The 19,365-nt window shown below is 42.6% G+C and overlaps 17 non-coding genes across 17 annotated transcripts; all 17 read left to right on the top strand.

The window, feature by feature from the left end:
- Positions 1-8,866: 8,866 nt before the first annotated feature.
- trnas-cga lies at positions 8,867-8,948 on the top strand. Its single transcript has one exon. It is a non-coding gene; the product is annotated as a tRNA-Ser (tRNA).
- A 644-nt stretch (positions 8,949-9,592) lies between these two features.
- trnas-uga lies at positions 9,593-9,674 on the top strand. Its single transcript has one exon. It is a non-coding gene; the product is annotated as a tRNA-Ser (tRNA).
- A 477-nt stretch (positions 9,675-10,151) lies between these two features.
- On the top strand, positions 10,152-10,233 carry trnas-cga. The gene has a single exon. It is a non-coding gene; the product is annotated as a tRNA-Ser (tRNA).
- A 644-nt stretch (positions 10,234-10,877) lies between these two features.
- On the top strand, positions 10,878-10,959 carry trnas-uga. Its single transcript has one exon. It is a non-coding gene; the product is annotated as a tRNA-Ser (tRNA).
- Positions 10,960-11,424: 465 nt separating this feature from the next.
- Positions 11,425-11,506, top strand: trnas-cga. The gene has a single exon. It is a non-coding gene; the product is annotated as a tRNA-Ser (tRNA).
- Positions 11,507-12,150: 644 nt separating this feature from the next.
- trnas-uga lies at positions 12,151-12,232 on the top strand. The gene has a single exon. It is a non-coding gene; the product is annotated as a tRNA-Ser (tRNA).
- A 477-nt stretch (positions 12,233-12,709) lies between these two features.
- trnas-cga lies at positions 12,710-12,791 on the top strand. Its single transcript has one exon. It is a non-coding gene; the product is annotated as a tRNA-Ser (tRNA).
- A 644-nt stretch (positions 12,792-13,435) lies between these two features.
- Positions 13,436-13,517, top strand: trnas-uga. Its single transcript has one exon. It is a non-coding gene; the product is annotated as a tRNA-Ser (tRNA).
- Positions 13,518-13,992: 475 nt separating this feature from the next.
- Positions 13,993-14,074, top strand: trnas-cga. Its single transcript has one exon. It is a non-coding gene; the product is annotated as a tRNA-Ser (tRNA).
- Positions 14,075-14,719: 645 nt separating this feature from the next.
- Positions 14,720-14,801, top strand: trnas-uga. Its single transcript has one exon. It is a non-coding gene; the product is annotated as a tRNA-Ser (tRNA).
- A 443-nt stretch (positions 14,802-15,244) lies between these two features.
- On the top strand, positions 15,245-15,326 carry trnas-uga. The gene has a single exon. It is a non-coding gene; the product is annotated as a tRNA-Ser (tRNA).
- Positions 15,327-15,802: 476 nt separating this feature from the next.
- trnas-cga lies at positions 15,803-15,884 on the top strand. Its single transcript has one exon. It is a non-coding gene; the product is annotated as a tRNA-Ser (tRNA).
- Positions 15,885-16,528: 644 nt separating this feature from the next.
- trnas-uga lies at positions 16,529-16,610 on the top strand. Its single transcript has one exon. It is a non-coding gene; the product is annotated as a tRNA-Ser (tRNA).
- A 443-nt stretch (positions 16,611-17,053) lies between these two features.
- trnas-uga lies at positions 17,054-17,135 on the top strand. The gene has a single exon. It is a non-coding gene; the product is annotated as a tRNA-Ser (tRNA).
- A 443-nt stretch (positions 17,136-17,578) lies between these two features.
- On the top strand, positions 17,579-17,660 carry trnas-uga. The gene has a single exon. It is a non-coding gene; the product is annotated as a tRNA-Ser (tRNA).
- Positions 17,661-18,136: 476 nt separating this feature from the next.
- On the top strand, positions 18,137-18,218 carry trnas-cga. Its single transcript has one exon. It is a non-coding gene; the product is annotated as a tRNA-Ser (tRNA).
- Positions 18,219-18,868: 650 nt separating this feature from the next.
- Positions 18,869-18,950, top strand: trnas-uga. The gene has a single exon. It is a non-coding gene; the product is annotated as a tRNA-Ser (tRNA).
- Positions 18,951-19,365: the final 415 nt, after the last annotated feature.

The following is a 19,365-nucleotide window of genomic DNA, read 5'->3' as shown; positions in this document are numbered from 1 at the left end:
TCAAAGTGTCCTTGCTGTTGAAGGTCTTTTCATTCCCCAGCATTGTCTAACTTTGTCACTGAGAGAGATTGAGCATCTCTGGATCCTCTTGGGATTCCATTTCAGCTGCAATCCTTTAGCCATATGTCCTTAGCAACCAACAAATACAAAACATTCTGTTGTTTGCCATGACAACTGTTAAGCGGTATAGATTAGCGTCCTCATGTTTTATTCCTACCCAGATACCTTATATGATCACTTGTTCCTGGATACTATTGAACAATGGATTGTTACTTTTCATTAATGGTTAAGGATATCTCTTTCCACTACAGTACAAAATAGGTCAACGTAGTGTACCTCTTCTGGTAGACCAGATAAGTAGCAGTCCATACCTGAAAATTGCACAAATATAGTGATTATGTGCTGGCAAGAGCAGGGAGTTGAATGAAATGAGAATAAGGTATCAAGATCACAATCAACCACCAATGACCGAACAGTGTGCCCTTGTTCTTTTTAAAGAGGAGGTGGTATCTGTTGAGTACAGAACAAATCTGTAGCATATTATGTGAAAAGGGAAGAACTGGTTGAACCCTATACATATGAAAAATCATGACAGTTTACATGTCAACAGGAGAAGTATCTTCTGGGAAAAGCAAAGGGCAGAGTGTCTATGATGAAGGCATTTGACTTTGAAATTCAATGAGCTCTCCCTGCACATGTTTTAACCCCGCACACAACAGCGTGGGCTCGATCTTTTTAGTTTTAAGTTTTAACTAGATAACCTTTGCAAAGTTTGACAGGACCAAGATGTTTTGGTACTATATAGTTATTATGACATCAATTATAACACACTAAAAAAGTTAGTGTGTACGCTCGAAGAACTACGAAACTGGCAAGTAGAGAGAGATATTGTTATCCAGACGGGTACAGATGATGTTAGGATGAAACAGGCAGGTCACTGAGCACATAGCTTCAGCGTGTAAACTAGCTAGGAAGATGTGTCGGCATGGAGTAATTGTCTCTGGCCCCCTGCCAGTAAGGGCCAGTGAGGGAGCTCCCTTCAGACTTACACAACTCAATCGCCGGTTGAACACTGATTTCCGCCCCTCGAAGATATAATTCCCGGATAACTTCATGGATCTCACCCAGAAAAAAAGCCAAGCCTGAACTGCTGAGGAGTGACAAAGATCATAAGGGCCATGATAAACTTGTGTAAGAAACTCTATTTGTTCATTATGTAGCAGCCCAACTGGCAAGTGCAAATATTCAACCGACATTGTAATTTTGGAACGCTTTTCAATTCACTTACTAAACTGTACCCTCTTCCTGGACATTTATGCTTTCAAAGGTTTTCATTCAGAGGTCTTCTAGAACTTGCGATTGAGATACAGTAAGTGCCGGAACTTATGTTGTGAGCTGCAACAGTTTAAATTTAGGCGCATGAGCTTGTTCATACTATTTGAGCTAATATACTCTAAGATTAACAGGAGCTCATGCAGTAGATTATTTGAGGGGTTTCACTCAGACTAGACATCCAGGAGGACGTATGGGCTGCCATAAAATACAGTACAAGTTGTCCATATTCCACAAATCAGGTCAAAGGTCTATTGGGATAAAAAACAAGGGTACAGATGGTTACATTTGGTGTAAACATTTCAAAAGAACTAAAGATTATTCGTTATAAGAAAATCCTTAAAAACTGATATCACCTCAACCATCGTTTTCAACTCTATGGTTGAGTCTAACAAAGAGTACACATTTTTTAAATAAGGTGGGATTGTCCAAGACATGGGGTCCTTTGAGTACTGAAGGTGGAGAACTACTTATAGAGCCGGCTTCAGGAATTTACAGTGAATTGCAACGGTATTCAACCTTGCATGAATACACTCTTGAATTTATTTCAATTCATTTATATATTTTTTTTGCGTTCCAAAGTGTGATTACATTTTTTATTCATTTTGTCCATCGCCAATTAAATATTAATGAATAAAAACACTACTGATTTTGATTGGATTCTTATTCACCACCTGAGTCAATACAAAGAACCGCCTTTGGCAGTGATTACATCATTTAGACATGGACTAGACTGTCTGGCTAGTGCAATATTTTTTTAATTATTTCCAAATTTCTTCAGGCAAGAAAGAAATAAACTTTAGTAAGAAACTTTAGTGTGGATGTGCCCTATTATTTCTGGTTATTATCCTGATGTTAGTTGAATTCCTCTCTGAGTGTTTGGTTCAAAGCGGACTAAATCAGGGTTTCCTTTACAAATTTGCCTGTGCTTCTCTGCATCTTGGTTGGATTTTCTTTCAGTGGCATCACAATGACATCACAGTAGTTTCTCAATTACGCCACAATGACATCACAGTCATTTCTCAATTACATAATAATGACATAACAGTAGTTTCACAATGACATCACAGTAGTGTCACAATGACATCACAGTAGTGTCACAATGACATCACTGTAGTTTCACAATTACATCAAAATGACATCACAGTCGTTTCTCAATTAAATCACAATGACATCACAGTAGTTTCACAATTACATCACATTACATCACAGTAGTTTCTCAATTACATCACAGTGACACCCCTTAGTATTTTCTGTCTTGTCCTTCTACAGTTCAGTATCTTAGTGGCTGGTTTGTTATTATTACCTATTATTATCTTTGAATCACTGTCTTTCTTTGTGATAAGTTCAGAAAAAGCTCACTGGTCTTGATGGTAGAATTTTTTCTTGAAATGCAATGTTTGACTAGTGATGTTGTATGCTTTGCTGACAATGAAAGGGGTAAGCATTTAAAAATAAATGTAAATCCATATTATTTCACACAGAGTGAGTCCATGCAATAAATAATTTGTGTTCGACTGGAGGCCATCCATTAACCGCAGGCGACCAGCTCAAGCAACTCCCCCCTTCAAACAGCTCTTGCAATTTACATTTTTGCATTGACATGTTAGTCATTTAGCAGACACTCATATCCAGAGGGACTTACAGTTAGTGCATTCATCTTAAGATAGCTCGGTGGGACAACAAAACAAACTCAGTAATGGTAACATTTACATTTTAAAATTATTATTATTGTATCATATTAATATTATATGAAAAACCATGCACATATACTCTATAAAATGTAATGCTGTATTCCGTGAACATTTTACCTGCCAATTTTTTTAAAACCCCATGTAACTACATTAACCTCTAAGGACACTGGTACTCGTGTGACAAAGCTGATAAAAAAAGTTTGTATAAAACACTGCTTGGAATATGTTGTACTAAAAAAAATTCACTTTTCCACGGCCAACAGACCTATTACATTCTTGATCAAGTATTTTTTGGTTTGTTCTTAGCCTGTATATTTACCTTCTCCAGTAGCTCACTGAACCCACTGCATTTACACTGGGCAATAGGGACCATAGCCTCAACATGTGATGTCACCAATGAAGCCACTTTGTTCTGAAAAACTCTGTGTCTGAATGCCGATTACTGTACACTCATGACAACAGCTGCAACGGCTGATTGGTTACAGAATTAGACTAAAACACTTCCAGGTTTTTTACTACGTACGTACCAGTGACTCGAAATGCCTCATGCAGGGGTTCTCTACTCTGAGCGTGGGGACCCACAATTAATTATCAGGTTCAATTCAACCTGATACTTAATTGCATTCAGCTGTTGTCCCAGATCTAGATTAGCCAATATTTAAAGAGCCAGAATGATGACAATGCTAGCAAGCAGAATGGCCCCGAATTGGTTTCCTGTTTTGCTGTGAAGAATCATTTTAACAAGGTTTACCCTTGTTAAAATGACCATCTATCCTGGATGTTGTCCATCTAATTCACAGGCTGCCCGCCAGCAGTTACCTTAATGAGTAACATGTATCCACCCTTGCCATCTGCTATGCCACCGGTCATTGCAGTGATTTTACACCCTGTTAAATTGGCCCCTTGCTGCAGATGACGCCAGACTCACTGGTGTTACCAAATTCTGCAATCTTCATGCCTACGGCCAGGTTGTGGCTCTCAATTTACTTACCCGGGTTAAATAAATCTGAAACAATAAACATAAAAGTAAACATTTTAATACATTTTCATAAAAATAGTCCTGCCTCCGTGGATTCCAGCAGGACAGCAAAATACTTAACAAGAAAAGAACAGATGAAGACACAGAAGGCAATCCAATTATTTATTAAATTAAATGTTGGTCTGAGTATGTATTGCATGTTTATGAGTATTATTTATGCAGTTATACACACACATTAATTAAGTTTTCTTCTTTCTTAAAAGTAACATTCCATTATTTATTGGTAATTTAACAAATGTTCTTACATCTGCCCATTTCAAATAAGGTATCCGTTCATCTGTTATACATTTTATTAACTCACATGTGAAGGTACATAGGTCTGCCACTTTATAATAAGCCAGAATGTGTCCAATGGTTGTCTATCTTTCCAAGCTGCTATATTACTTGCACACATACAGCCACAGTAACGGTTTGAATCTGGCCAGTGGCTATTACAGCTAACTCTCCCCTGTCTCTGTTCTATGCAATAAAGCATTAATATACCTTTAAAAAAGAAAATAGCCTTTAAGCAGTTATATATTTTTGGTAAATAATTTTAATGGTGATTTATTACAACTCCTCCACTGTTTTACAAACGTGATATTATGCATGCCATTTCACACCATGGCATTTACTAAACACAGACAATCGTGGAGAAAAATGATAACTGGAAGGCGTGCTGATTTCTCTGAGGAGGCCCATACTGAGTGACCAAATTAAAGTTGAGAAAACTACTGATATGTGTCATCAGAGCAGAGGTGGAGCTTCAATTGTGCTATGGAAGCATGGCAGCCAATTAAGAGCCATATCAGTGACAAGAATAATAACATGCAGGATAAAATTATACTATGAAATTTTCTTTGTCGAGGAAAATGGTTTAAGAAAACTGTATTTTGACATTGCTAAGGGATATTACATCTGCATTTCTTCCACAAATCCAAAATCTAGGATCCAGAATCCAGATCTGTGGAATATAATTAGCTGACATTATTAAGTAACATGAAAGGACACCGAACGTAGATTCTGGCGATGAAAGGAAAACAGAAGAAATCAAGAGAAACATTCCAAAACACCTGAGTATATGTTTCCAAATGCCTCCAGTAAAGCATTGGAGCAGCCGCATAAGGCTGATAGGCCTAACCTAGCGTTTAGCAAAGCAGGTCGACAAGCAGCGGCGATGTGACAGTGACAGCAGCACTAGGGAAGCGTCGAGTGAGACAGGATAGGTAAGACAGTGGGGTGAGCCTTCCAGGAAGCCAACACCTGGCCACGGCATTCCGTGTCCTGCGGTAATCCAAGAATTATTACCACAGCTAGCGTCAGCCACGGTAGCTGGTAGGGGCTGATGTAGACTTGAAGACAAGGACATCACTGTGTTTTGTGTGTCTTCAGTGGAATTGTGGACAGCGAGTTCTCTGTGAATACTTTAATATAACCTTTTATTACTGATTTAAGGGCTTTCAAATAATTAAATTAACCTTAATATTGTAGCTATTACCTCTTGTGTTACTGATCCCGAAAGATTCAATTTCATTCATCACTCTTTTAATTAGGCCTCCTCCAAACTGAGTACTTTTCTCTCTGTAGAAAGGATGATGGACAGAAAACAGTGGATGAGTGGTTAAGCAGTTTGACTTTATGTCCAGTGGGGTTTCCACATATTCTTTCCAATACAACCATCAGTTCTTCTGACTGAAGACTTTCGGACATCATATGCAAACCCTGTTTCTTTCGGAATGCTCTCATGTCGTAACAAACCAATTCTTTTTTTTGAAAGAACTTGAAGTGAAAAGTGCAGGGCTTGAAAGTGCAGGGCTGCTACGAACACAGAGTTGTTAAGGTGGTGGACCCAAAATTCAGCGCAGTCTCCCAGTGCAGCTTTGAACCCTGCCCACAGACTTTTACCTGCTTGGGCTTGGTATGCAACTCACATTTTGACATGATGTTTAAACTGGCCAACCTTCACAGCTTTGGAAATGAGTGAGGTGTTTTGGGACAATAGATTGAACATATGGTGCCATCAATTATGCAGATGTGAACTGGAAATAGTCTGTGTCTGAATCCCAATTACTATAAACGCATGCTGACAGCTGTGGTGACTGAGCGGTAAAGATTTGTGCTTGAAATTCAACAGGTTATCCCCACACAGGTTTGAACTGGTGCCGTGACCAAAAATAACTGTCCATGTATTTGAGCTCCCCCTAATTATTGAAGTTATCACAAAATATCTAACTCAATCTTGATTTGCTGCTTGTTTTAATTGGTTCTCTTTGAAATGGACGCTTTTCTCTTTGACGAATGTCAAATGACATGGGTGAGAGGTAAAGCTGACAGGTTAAAGGTCAGGTTAACATCCCTTCAACATCTTACATCCCTTTTATTATCACATTCAAACAAATGCATGTTTAGACTGCAGTTTGATGGCAGTCCAAACTGAGTGAGAAAAAAAAGTCATGTCGTTTTTGATCATCAGGCCTTAACATCATGTTGGCAACACAGGAAAATCAAATCCAGTGTAAACTTTCAACCAGATATCTAGTCTCTTTCTCAAAACCCTTGAACTTCAAAGGGCCATGTCCGGGATTTAAACACAGGACCTCTTAAACCCTAAACGAGAATCACACCCCTAGATCAACAGAGAGGAATTCAACATTAGGTTTCTTAGTAACAGGCTATGACTTTTTCAAGTGCTTGGGCGTCTTCTCTGTTCACTGTCCAACGAGCCACGGGTGGAGCATAAAAAAAAATGTAGGAACACAATTAGAGATTTGAACTGAAGTGATTGCCAGGCAACCTACCTCGTCATTGACACGTAGTGTGGCTGAAACTGTTTTAGGCTCCGGATAAGTGCTCCGGCCTCTATCAACGCAATCCCACCAACACAAGTTTATTTTGTGGAAAACGCAACCATGACATATCATTTCTGGATTACTAAACCCATTCTCAAAACTTGTCAATTCATAAGGGCTCGTCCAGGATATAAAACCGGGACCTGTCGCCCCCTAACAAATATAAAGCCCCAAGACCAACGAGCCACAGAGAATAATTAAAAATTGAAGGAACAGGCGTAACTGTTTTCATGGCATAGAGTTATTGGGTTATTGAATGTCTCAGAGTATCTTGTCCACCATTTTAAACATTCATATTGACTAAACAGACGCACTCATGCACATACTGCAATGGCAGAATGGTTAAAGGAATCTATATTCTACTAGCTCAAAATTATAAGTTATTGTTTTACTACATTGACATGACAGGTAATTGATTCTATCAAACTGTGAAACCATCAAGGCACAACCTTTCGTCCAAATATATTAAGCATCTTCAAAACAATTAATTTGTTTTGTGATAAGAGTTGTGATAGATGAGTGGTAAAGGTGTTGGATTTAAAATCAAATGGGGATTCCCTGTGCAGGGTTGAACACAGCTCCCTATGTTGACTCGCCATTATTTCCCTTTGGTATAGAGTTTGAGACAACAGAATATATGTGAATGTGTACTGGAGTGCATGCAGACCATGTTGGGAATATTCTGTGGTCTTTTAATATATTGACATGAAAAGTTCTTGATACTCTCACAGATAATCTCAGCACTACAGTTGTGCTCAAAAGTTAGCATACCTTTGGATAATTGGTAATATACACTCACCTAAAGGATTATTAGGAACACCATACTAATACTGTGTTTGACCCCCTTTCGCCTTCAGAACTGCCTTAATTCTGTGTGGCATTGATTCAACAAGGTGATGAAAGCATTCTTTAAAAATGTTGGCCCATATTGATAGGATAGCATCTTGCAGTTGATGGAGATTTGTGGGATGCACATCCAGGGCACGAAGCTCCCGTTCCACCACATCCCAAAGATGCTCTATTGGGTTGAGATCTGGTGACTGTGGGGGCCATTTCAGTACAGTGAACTCATTGTCATGCTCAAGAAACCAATTTGAAATGATTCGAGCTTTGTGACATGGTGCATTATCCTGCTGGAAGTAGCCATCAGAGGATGGGTACATGGTGGTCATAAAGGGATGGACATGGTCAGAAACAATGCTCAGGAAGGCCGTGGCATTTAAACGATGCCCAATTGGCACTAAAGGGCCTAAAGTGTGCCAAGAAAACATCCACAACACCATTACACCACCACCACCAGCCTGCACAGTGGTAACAAGGCATGATGGATCCATGTTCTCATTCTGTTTACGCCAAATTCTGAGTCTACCTTCTGAATGTCTTAACAGAAATCGAGAATCATCAGACCAGGCAACATTCTTCCAGTAATCAACTGTCCAATTTTGGTGAGCTCGTGCAAATTGTACCCTCCTTTTCCTCTTTGTAGTGGAGATGAGTGGTACCCGGTGGGGTCTTCTGCTGTTGTAGCCCATCCGCCTCAAGGTTCTTGAAGTGCACATCTTGAAGTGCACACACCCCATTTCTGGGCTATTTTTGGAAATTTCACATTATTGACTTGAAACACTATTCATTCTCACGCAGACCATCAAGGCACAATCTGCCCTCCTTTCAAACAACGTCTCTTCAATAAAAGTAATTTTCACAAAACAGGAGGTGCGGAGGCACGTGCTGCAATGGCCGAATGTTTGTGTTCTTGGACTTAAAATCCAATGGGCTTTCCCACGCGGGTTTCAACGTGAGGGTGTTTCTATGTGCTCACAGACCATTGTGGGATGGTTTCTTGTCCTTCTCCTAAATTGACATGAAATCTTTTTGATACTTTCACAGACCATCTCACCAGTACCTCTCCTCTCTTTCAAACTAAGAATCTTCCAAAAAAATATTTTTCACCATACTGAGGGGGTGGAAGGTATGCTGCGATGGCCGAGTGGTTAAGGCGTTGGACTCGAAATCCAATGGGGTTTCCCCGCACAGGTTCGAACCCTGCTCACAGCGTTGATTCTTAATGCCCCTCTTTGTGCTCGAGTCCAAATCACATGAATGTGTGTTGATGAAATTGCTGGCCATTTTCGGAATATATCTCAAAATTGACTTGAAATGTTATTCATTGTCTCACAGACCATGAAGGCCCAAAGCGTCTTTAAAACGACCATCAATCCCCAAACCGTCTTCAAAAAAAGTGGTTTCCCCGAAACAGAAGGGCGCAAAACAAGCCTTGCCGTGGCTAACAAGTTAAGGCTTTGAACTTGATGGGTATTCCCCGCACGGGTTTGAACCATTTCTGGGCGATTTTTGGAAATTTCACATTATTGACTTGAAACACTATTCATTCTCACGCAGACCATCAAGGCACAATCTGCCCTCCTTTCAAACAACGTCTCTTCAATAAAAGTAATTTTCACAAAACAGGAGGTGCGGAGGCACGTGCTGCAATGGCCGAATGTTTGTGTTCTTGGACTTGAAATCCAATGGGCTTTCCCATTGGCACGTGGCCGAATGAAGGCCCCATTGGTACATGGCCGAATGAAGGCCCAAAGTGTCTTCAAAAAGCGTCTCCAACGTGTCTTCAATGAGACCATTAAGCCTCAAAGTGTTTTCCAAAGAAGTCATTTTCGCTAAACAGAAGAATCCAAACATGTGCTGCGATGGCTGAGTGGTTAAGGCGTTGGACTTGAAATCCAATGGGGTTTCCCTGCGCAGGTTCGAACCCTGCTTGCAGCGTTTGCTTTCAATCCTAACTCTTTGTGCTTACATTCTAGGCCGCCAAATTCGCGTGAACCTATCTTGAAGTGAACACACCCCATTTCTGGGCTATTTTTGGATATTTCACATTATTGACTTGAAACACTATTCATTCTCACGCAGACCATCAAGGCACAATCTGCCCTCCTTTCAAACAACGTCTCTTCAATAAAAGTAATTTTCACAAAACAGGAGGTGCGGAGGCACGTGCTGCAATGGCCGAATGTTTGTGTTGTTGGACTTGAAATCCAATGGGCTTTCCCACGCGGGTTTCAACGTGAGGGTGTTTCTATGTGCTCACAGACCATTGTGGGATGGTTTCTTGTCCTTCTCCTAAATTGACATGAAATCTTTCTGATACTTTCACAGACCATCTCACCAGTACCTCTCCTCTCTTTCAAACTAAGAATCTTCCAAAAAAAATATTTTTCACCATACTGAGGGGGTGGAAGGTATGCTGCGATGGCCGAGTGGTTAAGGCGTTGGACTCGAAATCCAATGGGGTTTCCCCGCGCAGGTTCGAACCCTGCTCACAGCGTTGATTCTTAATGCCCCTCTTTGTGCTCGAGTCCAAATCACATGAATGTGTGTTGATGAAATTGCTGGCCATTTTCGGAATATATCTCAAAATTGACTTGAAATGTTATTCATTGTCTCACAGACCATGAAGGCCCAAAGCGTCTTCAAAACGACCATCAATCCCCAAACCGTCTTCAAAAAAAGTGGTTTCCCCGAAACAGAAGGGCGCAAAACAAGCCTTGCCGTGGCTAACAAGTTAAGGCTTTGAACTTGATGGGTATTCCCCGCACGGGTTTGAACCATTTCTGGGCGATTTTTGGAAATTTCACATTATTGACATGAAACACTATTCATTCTCACGCAGACCATCAAGGCACAATCTGCCCTCCTTTCAAACAACGTCTCTTCAATAAAAGTAATTTTCACAAAACAGGAGGTGCGGAGGCACGTGCTGCAATGGCCGAATGTTTGTGTTCTTGGACTTGAAATCCAATGGGCTTTCCCATTGGCACGTGGCCGAATGAAGGCCCCATTGGCACATGGCCGAATGAAGGCCCAAAGTGTCTTCAAAAAGCGTCTCCAACGTGTCTTCAATGAGACCATTAAGCCTCAAAGTGTTTTCCAAAGAAGTCATTTTCGCTAAACAGAGGAGTCCAAACATGTGCTGCGATGGCCGAGTGGTTAAGGCGTTGGACTTGAAATCCAATGGGGTTTCCCCGCGCAGGTTCGAACCCTGCTTGCAGCGTTTGCTTTCAATCCTAACTCTTTGTGCTTACATTCTAGGCCGCCAAATTCGCGTGAACCTATCTTGAAGTGAACACACCCCATTTTTGGAAATTTCACATTATTGACTTGAAACACTATTCATTCTCACGCAGACCATCAAGGCACAATCTGCCCTCCTTTCAAACAACGTCTCTTCAATAAAAGTAATTTTCACAAAACAGGAGGTGCGGAGGCACGTGCTGCAATGGCCGAATGTTTGTGTTGTTGGACTTGAAATCCAATGGGCTTTCCCACGCGGGTTTCAACGTGAGGGTGTTTCTATGTGCTCACAGACCATTGTGGGATGGTTTCTTGTCCTTCTCCTAAATTGACATGAAATCTTTCTGATACTTTCACAGACCATCTCACCAGTACCTCTCCTCTCTTTCAAACTAAGAATCTTCCAAAAAAATATTTTTCACCATACTGAGGGGGTGGAAGGTATGCTGCGATGGCCGAGTGGTTAAGGCGTTGGACTCGAAATCCAATGGGGTTTCCCCGCGCAGGTTCGAACCCTGCTCACAGCGTTGATTCTTAATGCCCCTCTTTGTGCTCGAGTCCAAATCACATGAATGTGTGTTGATGAAATTGCTGGCCATTTTCGGAATATATCTCAAAATTGACTTGAAATGTTATTCATTGTCTCACAGACCATGAAGGCCCAAAGCGTCTTCAAAACGACCATCAATCCCCAAACCGTCTTCAAAAAAAGTGGTTTCCCCGAAACAGAAGGGCGCAAAACAAGCCTTGCCGTGGCTAACAAGTTAAGGCTTTGAACTTGATGGGTATTCCCCGCACGGGTTTGAACCATTTCTGGGCGATTTTTGGAAATTTCACATTATTGACTTGAAACACTATTCATTCTCACGCAGACCATCAAGGCACAATCTGCCCTCCTTTCAAACAACGTCTCTTCAATAAAAGTAATTTTCACAAAACAGGAGGTGCGGAGGCACGTGCTGCAATGGCCGAATGTTTGTGTTCTTGGACTTGAAATCCAATGGGCTTTCCCATTGGCACGTGGCCGAATGAAGGCCCCATTGGCACATGGCCGAATGAAGGCCCAAAGTGTCTTCAAAAAGCGTCTCCAACGTGTCTTCAATGAGACCATTAAGCCTCAAAGTGTTTTCCAAAGAAGTCATTTTCGCTAAACAGAAGAGTCCAAACATGTGCTGCGATGGCCGAGTGGTTAAGGCGTTGGACTTGAAATCCAATGGGGTTTCCCTGCGCAGGTTCGAACCCTGCTTGCAGCGTTTGCTTTCAATCCTAACTCTTTGTGCTTACATTCTAGGCCGCCAAATTCGCGTGAACCTATCTTGAAGTGAACACACCCCATTTCTGGGCTATTTTTGGAAATTTCACATTATTGACTTGAAACACTATTCATTCTCACTGCAGACCATCAAGGCACAATCTGCCCTCCTTTCAAACAACGTCTCTTCAATAAAAGTAATTTTCACAAAACAGGAGGTGCGGAGGCACGTGCTGCAATGGCCGAATGTTTGTGTTGTTGGACTTGAAATCCAATGGGCTTTCCCACGCGGGTTTCAACGTGAGGGTGTTTCTATGTGCTCACAGACCATTGTGGGATGGTTTCTTGTCCTTCTCCTAAATTGACATGAAATCTTTCTGATACTTTCACAGACCATCTCACCAGTACCTCTCCTCTCTTTCAAACTAAGAATCTTCCAAAAAAATATTTTTCACCATACTGAGGGGGTGGAAGGTATGCTGCGATGGCCGAGTGGTTAAGGCGTTGGACTCGAAATCCAATGGGGTTTCCCCGCGCAGGTTCGAACCCTGCTCACAGCGTTGATTCTTAATGCCCCTCTTTGTGCTCGAGTCCAAATCACATGAATGTGTGTTGATGAAATTGCTGGCCATTTTCGGAATATATCTCAAAATTGACTTGAAATGTTATTCATTGTCTCACAGACCATGAAGGCCCAAAGCGTCTTCAAAACGACCATCAATCCCCAAACCGTCTTCAAAAAAAGTGGTTTCCCCGAAACAGAAGGGCGCAAAACAAGCCTTGCCGTGGCTAACAAGTTAAGGCTTTGAACTTGATGGGTATTCCCCGCACGGGTTTGAACCATTTCTGGGCGATTTTTGGAAATTTCACATTATTGACATGAAACACTATTCATTCTCACGCAGACCATCAAGGCACAATCTGCCCTCCTTTCAAACAACGTCTCTTCAATAAAAGTAATTTTCACAAAACAGGAGGTGCGGAGGCACGTGCTGCAATGGCCGAATGTTTGTGTTCTTGGACTTGAAATCCAATGGGCTTTCCCATTGGCACGTGGCCGAATGAAGGCCCCATTGGCACATGGCCGAATGAAGGCCCAAAGTGTCTTCAAAAAGCGTCTCCAACGTGTCTTCAATGAGACCATTAAGCCTCAAAGTGTTTTCCAAAGAAGTCATTTTCGCTAAACAGAGGAGTCCAAACATGTGCTGCGATGGCCGAGTGGTTAAGGCGTTGGACTTGAAATCCAATGGGGTTTCCCCGCGCAGGTTCGAACCCTGCTTGCAGCGTTTGCTTTCAATCCTAACTCTTTGTGCTTACATTCTAGGCCGCCAAATTCGCGTGAACCTATCTTGAAGTGAACACACCCCATTTCTGGGCTATTTTGGAAATTTCACATTATTGACTTGAAACACTATTCATTCTCACGCAGACCATCAAGGCACAATCTGCCCTCCTTTCAAACAACGTCTCTTCAATAAAAGTAATTTTCACAAAACAGGAGGTGCGGAGGCACGTGCTGCAATGGCCGAATGTTTGTGTTGTTGGACTTGAAATCCAATGGGCTTTCCCACGCGGGTTTCAACGTGAGGGTGTTTCTATGTGCTCACAGACCATTGTGGGATGGTTTCTTGTCCTTCTCCTAAATTGACATGAAATCTTTCTGATACTTTCACAGACCATCTCACCAGTACCTCTCCTCTCTTTCAAACTAAGAATCTTCCAAAAAAATATTTTTCACCATACTGAGGGGGTGGAAGGTATGCTGCGATGGCCGAGTGGTTAAGGCGTTGGACTCGAAATCCAATGGGGTTTCCCCGCGCAGGTTCGAACCCTGCTCACAGCGTTGATTCTTAATGCCCCTCTTTGTGCTCGAGTCCAAATCACATGAATGTGTGTTGATGAAATTGCTGGCCATTTTCGGAATATATCTCAAAATTGACTTGAAATGTTATTCATTGTCTCACAGACCATGAAGGCCCAAAGCGTCTTCAAAACGACCATCAATCCCCAAACCGTCTTCAAAAAAAGTGGTTTCCCCGAAACAGAAGGGCGCAAAACAAGCCTTGCCGTGGCTAACAAGTTAAGGCTTTGAACTTGATGGGTATTCCCCGCACGGGTTTGAACCATTTCTGGGCGATTTTTGGAAATTTCACATTATTGACATTGAAACACTATTCATTCTCACGCAGACCATCAAGGCACAATCTGCCCTCCTTTCAAACAACGTCTCTTCAATAAAAGTAATTTTCACAAAACAGGAGGTGCGGAGGCACGTGCTGCAATGGCCGAATGTTTGTGTTCTTGGACTTGAAATCCAATGGGCTTTCCCATTGGCACGTGGCCGAATGAAGGCCCCATTGGCACATGGCCGAATGAAGGCCCAAAGTGTCTTCAAAAAGCGTCTCCAACGTGTCTTCAATGAGACCATTAAGCCTCAAAGTGTTTTCCAAAGAAGTCATTTTCGCTAAACAGAGGAGTCCAAACATGTGCTGCGATGGCCGAGTGGTTAAGGCGTTGGACTTGAAATCCAATGGGGTTTCCCCGCGCAGGTTCGAACCCTGCTTGCAGCGTTTGCTTTCAATCCTTACTCTTTGTGCTTACATTCTAGGCCGCCAAATTCGCGTGAACCTATCTTGAAGTGAACACACCCCATTTCTGGGCTATTTTTGGAAATTTCACATTATTGACTTGAAACACTATTCATTCTCACGCAGACCATCAAGGCACAATCTGCCCTCCTTTCAAACAACGTCTCTTCAATAAAAGTAATTTTCACAAAACAGGAGGTGCGGAGGCACGTGCTGCAATGGCCGAATGTTTGTGTTCTTGGACTTGAAATCCAATGGGCTTTCCCATTGGCACGTGGCCGAATGAAGGCCCCATTGGCACATGGCCGAATGAAGGCCCAAAGTGTCTTCAAAAAGCGTCTCCAACGTGTCTTCAATGAGACCATTAAGCCTCAAAGTGTTTTCCAAAGAAGTCATTTTCGCAAAACAGAAGAATCCAAACATGTGCTGCGATGGCCGAGTGGTTAAGGCGTTGGACTTGAAATCCAATGGGGTTTCCCCGCGCAGGTTCGAACCCTGCTTGCAGCGTTTGCTTTCAATCCTAACTCTTTGTGCTTACATTCTAGGCCGCCAAATTCGCGTGAACCTATCTTGAAGTGAACACACCCCATTTCTGGGCTATTTTTGGAAATTTCACATTATTGACTTGAAACACTATTCATTCTCATGCAGACCATCAAGGCACAATCTGCCCTCCTTTCAAACAACGTCTCTTCAATAAAAGTAATTTTCACAAAACAGGAGGTGCGGAGGCACGTGCTGCAATGGCCGAATGTTTGTGTTGTTGGACTTGAAATCCAATGGGCTTTCCCACGCGGGTTTCAACGTGAGGGTGTTTCTATGTGCTCACAGACCATTGTGGGATGGTTTCTTGTCCTTCTCCTAAATTGACATGAAATCTTTCTGATACTTTCACAGACCATCTCACCAGTACCTCTCCTCTCTTTCAAACTAAGAATCTTCCAAAAAAATATTTTTCACCATACTGAGGGGGTGGAAGGTATGCTGCGATGGCCGAGTGGTTAAGGCGTTGGACTCGAAATCCAATGGGGTTTCCCCGCGCAGGTTCGAACCCTGCTCACAGCGTTGATTCTTAATGCCCCTCTTTGTGCTCGAGTCCAAATCACATGAATGTGTGTTGATGAAATTGCTGGCCATTTTCGGAATATATCTCAAAATTGACTTGAAATGTTATTCATTGTCTCACAGACCATGAAGGCCCAAAGCGTCTTCAAAACGACCATCAATCCCCAAACCGTCTTCAAAAAAAGTGGTTTCCCCGAAACAGAAGGGCGCAAAACAAGCCTTGCCGTGGCTAACAAGTTAAGGCTTTGAACTTGATGGGTATTCCCCGCACGGGTTTGAACCATTTCTGGGCTATTTTTGGAAATTTCACATTATTGACATGAAACACTATTCATTCTCACGCAGACCATCAAGGCACAATCTGCCCTCCTTTCAAACAACGTCTCTTCAATAAAAGTAATTTTCACAAAACAGGAGGTGCGGAGGCACGTGCTGCAATGGCCGAATGTTTGTGTTCTTGGACTTGAAATCCAATGGGCTTTCCCATTGGCACGTGGCCGAATGAAGGCCCCATTGGCACATGGCCGAATGAAGGCCCAAAGTGTCTTCAAAAAGCGTCTCCAACGTGTCTTCAATGAGACCATTAAGCCTCAAAGTGTTTTCCAAAGAAGTCATTTTCGCTAAACAGAACAGACCAAACATGTGCTGCGATGGCCGAGTGGTTAAGGCGTTGGACTTGAAATCCAATGGGGTTTCCCCGCGCAGGTTCGAACCCTGCTTGCAGCGTTTGCTTTCAATCCTAACTCTTTGTGCTTACATTCTAGGCCGCCAAATTCGCGTGAACCTATCTTGAAGTGAACACACCCCATTTCTGGGCTATTTTTGGAAATTTCACATTATTGACTTGAAACACTATTCATTCTCATGCAGACCATCAAGGCACAATCTGCCCTCCTTTCAAACAACGTCTCTTCAATAAAAGTAATTTTCACAAAACAGGAGGTGCGGAGGCACGTGCTGCAATGGCCGAATGTTTGTGTTCTTGGACTTGAAATCCAATGGGCTTTCCCATTGGCACGTGGCCGAATGAAGGCCCCATTGGCACATGGCCGAATGAAGGCCCAAAGTGTCTTCAAAAAGCGTCTCCAACGTGTCTTCAATGAGACCATTAAGCCTCAAAGTGTTTTCCAAAGAAGTCATTTTCGCTAAACAGAAGAGTCCAAACATGTGCTGCGATGGCCGAGTGGTTAAGGCGTTGGACTTGAAATCCAATGGGGTTTCCCCGCGCAGGTTCGAACCCTGCTTGCAGCGTTTGCTTTCAATCCTAACTCTTTGTGCTTACATTCTAGGCTGCCAAATTCGCGTGAACCTATCTTGAAGTGAACACACCCCATTTCTGGGCTATTTTTGGAAATTTCACATTATTGACTTGAAACACTATTCATTCTCACGCAGACCATCAAGGCACAATCTGCCCTCCTTTCAAACAACGTCTCTTCAATAAAAGTAATTTTCACAAAACAGGAGGTGCGGAGGCACGTGCTGCAATGGCCGAATGTTTGTGTTCTTGGACTTGAAATCCAATGGGCTTTCCCATTGGCACGTGGCCGAATGAAGGCCCCATTGGCACATGGCCGAATGAAGGCCCAAAGTGTCTTCAAAAAGCGTCTCCAACGTGTCTTCAATGAGACCATTAAGCCTCAAAGTGTTTTCCAAAGAAGTCATTTTCGCTAAACAGAGGAGTCCAAACATGTGCTGCGATGGCCGAGTGGTTAAGGCGTTGGACTTGAAATCCAATGGGGTTTCCCCGCGCAGGTTCGAACCCTGCTTGCAGCGTTTGCTTTCAATCCTAACTCTTTGTGCTTACATTCTAGGCCGCCAAATTCGCGTGAACCTATCTTGAAGTGAACACACCCCATTTCTGGGCTATTTTTGGAAATTTCACATTATTGACTTGAAACACTATTCATTCTCACGCAGACCATCAAGGCACAATCTGCCCTCCTTTCAAACAACGTCTCTTCAATAAAAGTAATTTTCACAAAACAGGAGGTGCGGAGGCACGTGCTGCAATGGCCGAATGTTTGTGTTCTTGGACTTGAAATCCAATGGGCTTTCCCACGCGGGTTTCAACGTGAGGGTGTTTCTATGTGCTCACAGACCATTGTGGGATGGTTTCTTGTCCTTCTCCTAAATTGACATGAAATCTTTCTGATACTTTCACAGACCATCTCACCAGTACCTCTCCTCTCTTTCAAACTAAGAATCTTCCAAAAAAATATTTTTCACCATACTGAGGGGGTGGAAGGTATGCTGCGATGGCCGAGTGGTTAAGGCGTTGGACTCGAAATCCAATGGGGTTTCCCCGCGCAGGTTCGAACCCTGCTCACAGCGTTGATTCTTAATGCCCCTCTTTGTGCTCGAGTCCAAATCACATGAATGTGTGTTGATGAAATTGCTGGCCATTTTCGGAATATATCTCAAAATTGACTTGAAATGTTATTCATTGTCTCACAGACCATGAAGGCCCAAAGCGTCTTCAAAACGACCATCAATCCCCAAACCGTCTTCAAAAAAAGTGGTTTCCCCGAAACAGAAGGGCGCAAAACAAGCCTTGCCGTGGCTAACAAGTTAAGGCTTTGAACTTGATGGGTATTCCCCGCACGGGTTTGAACCATTTCTGGGCGATTTTTGGAAATTTCACATTATTGACATTGAAACACTATTCATTCTCACGCAGACCATCAAGGCACAATCTGCCCTCCTTTCAAACAACGTCTCTTCAATAAAAGTAATTTTCACAAAACAGGAGGTGCGGAGGCACTGTGCATGCGAATGGCCGAATGTTTGTGTTCTTGGACTTGAAATCCAATGGGCTTTCCCATTGGCACGTGGCCGAATGAAGGCCCCATTGGTACATGGCCGAATGAAGGCCCAAAGTGTCTTCAAAAAGCGTCTCCAACGTGTCTTCAATGAGACCATTAAGCCTCAAAGTGTTTTCCAAAGAAGTCATTTTCGCTAAAACAGAAGGAGTCCAAACATGTGCTGCGATGGCCGAGTGGTTAAGGCGTTGGACTTGAAATCCAATGGGGTTTCCCCGCGCAGGTTCGAACCCTGCTTGCAGCGTTTGCTTTCAATCCTAACTCTTTGTGCTTACATTCTAGGCCGCCAAATTCGCGTGAACCTATCTTGAAGTGAACACACCCCATTTCTGGGCTATTTTTGGAAATTTCACATTATTGACTTGAAACACTATTCATTCTCACGCAGACCATCAAGGCACAATCTGCCCTCCTTTCAAACAACGTCTCTTCAATAAAAGTAATTTTCACAAAACAGGAGGTGCGGAGGCACGTGCTGCAATGGCCGAATGTTTGTGTTCTTGGACTTGAAATCCAATGGGCTTTCCCATTGGCACGTGGCCGAATGAAGGCCCCATTGGCACATGGCCGAATGAAGGCCCAAAGTGTCTTCAAAAAGCGTCTCCAACGTGTCTTCAATGAGACCATTAAGCCTCAAAGTGTTTTCCAAAGAAGTCATT

The sequence above is a fragment of the Esox lucius genome, chromosome 3 (genome assembly GCF_011004845.1).
Source record: "Esox lucius isolate fEsoLuc1 chromosome 3, fEsoLuc1.pri, whole genome shotgun sequence".
In the NCBI taxonomy this organism is placed as follows: domain Eukaryota; kingdom Metazoa; phylum Chordata; class Actinopteri; order Esociformes; family Esocidae; genus Esox; species Esox lucius.
Note: the sequence above shows the minus strand (reverse complement) of the source record. Positions and strands in the feature narration are given on the sequence as shown.